Source organism: Danio aesculapii, chromosome 2 (assembly GCF_903798145.1).
Source record: "Danio aesculapii chromosome 2, fDanAes4.1, whole genome shotgun sequence".
NCBI lineage: Eukaryota > Metazoa > Chordata > Actinopteri > Cypriniformes > Danionidae > Danio > Danio aesculapii.
In genome coordinates this window covers 32,145,681-32,151,803 of record NC_079436.1, presented here as the reverse complement: position 1 = coordinate 32,151,803, position 6,123 = coordinate 32,145,681, and positions in this window count along the sequence as shown.

Sequence of the window (6,123 nt, the reverse complement as noted above, 5' to 3'; positions counted from 1 at the left end):
AAACACAAATAGACTGTAAAATTATTTATTCAGCTTTTAAGTGTTTAGGTTTAATTTCTAAATGGGGTATATATATGCACACAGACTTTTAATTTCAGCCAGCCAGCCTCAGCGCTTCCTGTGAACTGGCTTTTCATTATGAATTGACACGTTTAAGATCTGATTTCTTTAAAAATCAGTGATCCTCACTGCCTGATAGATATATGAAATACAGTGTATCTCAGACCAGACAAGAAGCACTGCATTAAATTCCATTTTCCCCCATCATGTCTTTAAAATATGATTGCTTATTTTATCCCGTTATTTCCAATAGACTTTCTGCACTCGCCTGCTTATCCTGCAGGCAATCCTGATCCTATTTTGCTGAATGTAGTTACATTACAACATGGACGTTGTGAAAGGAGCTTTATGAAATTGAAAATAGTCAAATTAAGCTTTCACCGGAAGTGTATCATTGGCTGAAAACATTAGCTGTGCATATACCCATTATAACTGGTTTTGTGGTCCAGGGTCACATGTAGCCTACATTTGGGTAACAGTTAACGTTAGCCTACAAATCGGCATCGTTTCACTTCACATTTGAGACTAAAATCATTAAGGACTCGTCTGATTTGCAGTGAAGGATATATTTGAATACATTAAAGACAATTCCCTTCATTCCTACAACAGTGTGTAAGCCTTCAGACGTCTGACTCAGACATAAAGCTCGCTTCCGTTTACAGTAGTTTGTCGACGTTCCCTTACAGCTTCATTGAATGGCTCGTGTCGGACCGGACGATCCCCGCGCCTGCGCCGCTGCGTCTGCCGCACTCGCCGCCGCCAGAACCCGACTGAAATCACAGACACACGGGCCTTCCTCGCCAGCATCCCTCCATCCAGCGCTCATTCCCAGGGGAGGGGGGAGTAGCCGAGAATCTGTCTGGAAACACGGAGAAGTTGCCGGACGTCGAGCGCTTGTAATCCAGTGGTTTCACATCTCCTCAGCTCAACCGAGAGCATCAAACTTGCGGGAATGGAAAGAAAGGTAGGAATGCAACGCCATCGCATCGCGGCGCAGCGTCATTAAATTATCCGCTTCAGTCTCCACGCCAAATGCGTTTGTAGCAGTCATGCTCTCAAAGCGTTTATTCTTCGAATGCTAAGATCGACATTTAGTCCATTATGCTGAGGTAATTTTGCTGTTTTAATTAATTGTGACTGATTAGTAATTTTATTAGACCATAAACAATCGCGCGCGGTTGATGGACACCTGTCAATTTAATTACTCACGGCATTACGTTTATTGATTGTTGAAAACGCATAATTTTTTATTATTATTTTCCTTTTATGACTCAACAGTTACGAATATATACAGAATTCTTTGTCTGGACATAACTAACATCCATTTGTCAAAACTTCCAGCTGTCTTGATGTCTCTTGTAACTTCTGAACATCCATTCTGAGCACAGCATTTACACCTCATTGTGTGTCTGTATTCCTGCAGACTGTGTTGTTCGCAATACTGAAGTTTGTAATTCCAGTAGAGGCCTTTTTTTCAGATATACCACAGCACATTTACCCCACCACAAGCACAAGGCTATTCAGTCTGGGTGCGCTTCTCTCATGAAGAGACCTTAAAATGTAGGACTAGAAAGCGTACTAAAACAAAAACGTGCTCACAAAGAGGAGTATAATTGAGCTTTTAATTCTGCTTGTGCACATGGATAACTGAGCTCATGTCTTTCCAAAATCTGTGTTTGCCCCCCTCCAGCACCCCTCTCACTCTGATTGAATGGGACATTGCCACCCTCCTGTATTAGCCTTTATGGGGGTCCCTAAAGGGGGTATTCTACCAAAGGAGGAGATTTTTCTTCCTCTTAAGGCTGTGTGATTTGGCAGACTATTGCAAATCATTACAAAGCTACAGTTTATTTTAACTGCTTAAAAATACTTAAATGTTTATATATATATATATATATATATATATATATATATATATATATATATATATATATATATATATATATATAAATAATAATAATAATAATAAAAATGACTGTTTAAAAAATGGCTTTTCTCACATTTTCTTGCTATTAACCATTAATCTTGTTATAATTTTGGCATTTTCTTGTTATTAATTCTTTGGTTAAATGCTCTAAATGTCTATTAGTGCTCTAAATAACAGAAGTGTTTTTTTTTATTTTGTCAAACACAGCCAGAGAAAGTTTAAATTTAATATTTTTAAATTTAATAAGTTTTAAATTTAATATTTACATCTACCAGCCTCTGGAAGTCCAAAGACATGTTTTCACCCCAAATAGTACTCTATATGGTGTGTATGTACTGTAGTACTTTAGTCATCTATTGAGTCTTTTTATGAAATGAGTCTTTTTTTTAAACTTTTTTCACTTAAATCTTTCTATTATTTTATCAGTTTTAATTTTTTAAAATTTAAATACTTTAAGATTGAATCACCAACTTATCCAGCTTATGTTTTAGAGAACATGCAAACTCAACACAGAAATGCCAACTGACCGAGCTGGGGCTTGATTTATTTGTAAATTAAATTTTAATTTAAACATTAAGTCTCGTTTGTGTTTTAATATTCACAAGACCAGACATGCCCAAAGTAGGCCCATTGTAACTTTTGATTGGCCCACCATTCTATCTCAGAAGAGAGGGAGAATGATGGACATGCAAAATGCCTTTATCAGAGGTCTTCATTTCTAATTTGACTCTTAATTTGCTAAGCTACAAAAAAGCAAACTGAAATTACATGTTTTAATTAGATGTTGTGAATAAATCTGATTTTATAAAATGTTATTACTGTCACTGGACTAAGCAGAAGATATCGGCGAGCAAATCAAGAGAAAAACTAGTGGAATTCCATTCGATTATAGAGGAGATTTTACTGTAGTAAGTTCATTATAAATATGTATAAAAAACGTTATTAGTTAAATAAAAACATTGCTTTATATTATTTTAAAATGTAATTAAATCAATTAGGAAATTACACATGGCAAGTATATTTACCTTTGGCCCACTAGCCTCAAACAATTTTGGTTTTCGGCCCTTCATAAGAAAAAGTTTGGACACCTCTGTACTAGACACTAGTCTTCAATTCCTTATCATTATTAAATTTCCCAGATCCTGTGACATTCTCACGTTTTTAGCATAAAAAACAGTGCCATAAACAGAACAAACAAAAAAATAAAACAAAAAAAAGGGTACAAAGGCTATTTCACAATACACAAACAGTTGCACACAACATAATACAATATCATCCAGAAAGCATAAGAGATAAAAATAGAATTAAATCTAAAAAATAAATAATTTTCAGAGAAATGTGTGGGACTACAACTCGACATATGCCAAACCAGTCTCACCTATAATGAGTTACAAGTCAGCATTACTGAAATAAAACAATTGGGTTCCAGATTTAAAAAAATGTTTAGTTTGTTTGCCGTCCCATATCGCATTTGTGACATTCTGTTTAACGACAGCAACATAATTTAATGATTGCACAATTCTGTCTACAGAAACTATTTGTGGTTAATTTTATGGTGTCTACAATAATTAACACGTGCGGTACAATATTATTTGAACCTCATGTTGTTCAAAATATCTCAAGGACACACTCGTTTACAACCAAACACTCATTTCTGACCAAATTCAAATTTAGTTTTGAACCAACCCTTTAAAATCTCCCTCACTTTCACACTGCGAAGCTCAATCTAAATTCTCCCACTACAGCAATTCACAGGCAATCCGTCAAGTAAAAACCCTCCAGCAGAGTTTCCATAAGGTTAGTCATTCCGACTTAATAACCAGCTGTGAGAGAACAGCACATTTACCACCACACCGACAGGGTGTTTTGGTATTCCTGCTTACTCCGAGCGGCATTCCTCAACACAGCGGTGGTCCAGCGACAGCCCCCTTCACAGACCCCTATCCTTCCCAACCCAGAGAAGCACACGCTTTCAAAAGAGAGAGAGCGGAGAGAGGGAACGTCAGAGTGCGGAGAAGGAGGGAGGGAGAGAGAGAGAGAGAGAGCCTTCTCTTTTGGAGGAGAGGGAAAGTGAGGGAAGCGCACAGAGGCAGAGGTACCAGCAGCCGCGGAGCAAACAAAAGAGCCACTGCTGGCCTTTTCTAAATGGACATGGAGGATTCAGCCGGAGGAGCTCGCAAAGCCACCAAGAGTAAACTGTTTGAGTTCCTCGTCCATGGAGTGGTGAGTGTGTGTTTGTGTGTGTGGACGCGTGTCAGTAGCTCTGCTTACAGGAATGAGATGCAGCGGCTTTTATCGCTCATTTCTGTGAAGGTTAGTTTTAAAAAAGAAAAATCTGGAACTGCCGAGGAGTGAAAAAAAGGTGAAAGGTTAACATATGGAGGGGAATATATGTAAGGAAAGAGAAATGCTGGTGCTGGAAGTGTGTGAGATACTCGTATTTTGAGGGACGAGCGGTAGGATGAAGCAGAGGATGCTCTTTTGGTGTGTGTGTGTGTGTGTGTGTGTGTGTAGATGAGGGTGTGTATCAGGAGCACACATTAAAAAAATCCTGCTGTGGTGTTTTATTCATTTGTGAAGTGGAAGCAGGCTTGATTTTATGTGTTTGCGGCGTGAAATGTGGAGGAATTAATGGTGCATGGAGACTTTAGAGAACTTTTGGTGCTCTTGGAACTATTTTGAGGCTGCTTTTTACTCTTATTATATATCAGACCAAATAGCAAGGAGTATTTCTAAAGGCTTAATTGATCAAATACAACTTTCAGGTTCTCGCCAAACCTTGAAGGTACATGTATTTCTTAAATTGATGGATTGGGTTTAAAACTCCAACATCGAGCCAACATCTTAAACTAACATCGTATTGACGTCAAATAATGGCATTTATTCGTCAGGTTTGGCAACCAAAATCCAACATCTGATAAACGTCATAGTGGTAACGTTTACACAACCTCAAGCTGTAACATCATTAGACATTGACATTTGGTTGATTTTTTTTTTTGCATTTGAAAGGAACCAAAATGCAATGTCTGTCCGATGTTGGACATTGATATTGGCCTGACGTTGGGTTCTGACGTCAACCCGGTTTTCTTTTCCAATCAAAACGCAACGTCCCATGATACTGGGGTACAACGTCAATCTGACGTCATGTTGTCGTCCTGTACCTGCTGGGTTGGAGCTGCTATTCGCTTATTAAGTGTGACGTTATGCGAAGCGGCTTCCGGGTCCAATCACTCTATCAAACTGTATGGGGGGGACTCAACAAATGGTAATAAGAAACGTTTACAAAGTGATGAAATGTTTTTGAAAATCACGTCGCTATATATATATATATATATATATATATATATATATATATATATATATATATATATATATATATATATATATATATATATATCCATGCCTAATATCCGATTTCTAGAAAATGATTAATTTTTTATAAATTGTTAATATTTTGGTATTTGTAATGCAGCAAGTCCAGAGACTGATGTGTACACCATGATTTTATAAAAAATTCAGTTTAATGTGTGATAGGACCAAAAAGTGACCATAAAGGAATATTTTCTCAATTCAGATGACTAGTGGCTTGGACCTGGAAACAGTATTCCATACGTCACCGATACGTCACGACTTAACAAGCTGATAGCGAGTAAAACGAAAATTGTAACTGGTGTAGTGGCACCATGGGTGGAAACCTGTAAATATAGAGCGCTAATAAATCAAACCATCCACTTCATACATTATTAGGAGTGAGAATCTTGAACAGCTCTTTTCACATGCTTGCAGAAAAAGGCTTACCAAAACCTTGTTACTGATTTGTCTTTATTTCATGTTCTCTGGGTTGGTAGAGGCAGCCAGTACAAAATGAATAGTAATAATATGTTCACATTATGTTGTATACTGTTGAAAATATAGATGGTAATGTTTATATTCAAAGGTGCACGTGCACAAATAAAAGAAACGCAGACTAGATAGATGCTAGATGTATATAGGCACTGTGGGCAAACTTCACTGTTAAACAAATCTAACTTAATCTTAAATTTCTTTAGTTGAATCAACTTAATTTTTCTAGTCTATTTAATAAAATATAAAATAAAATAAAATAAAATCCGCTACGCCCCTGCCTGTAAATGATT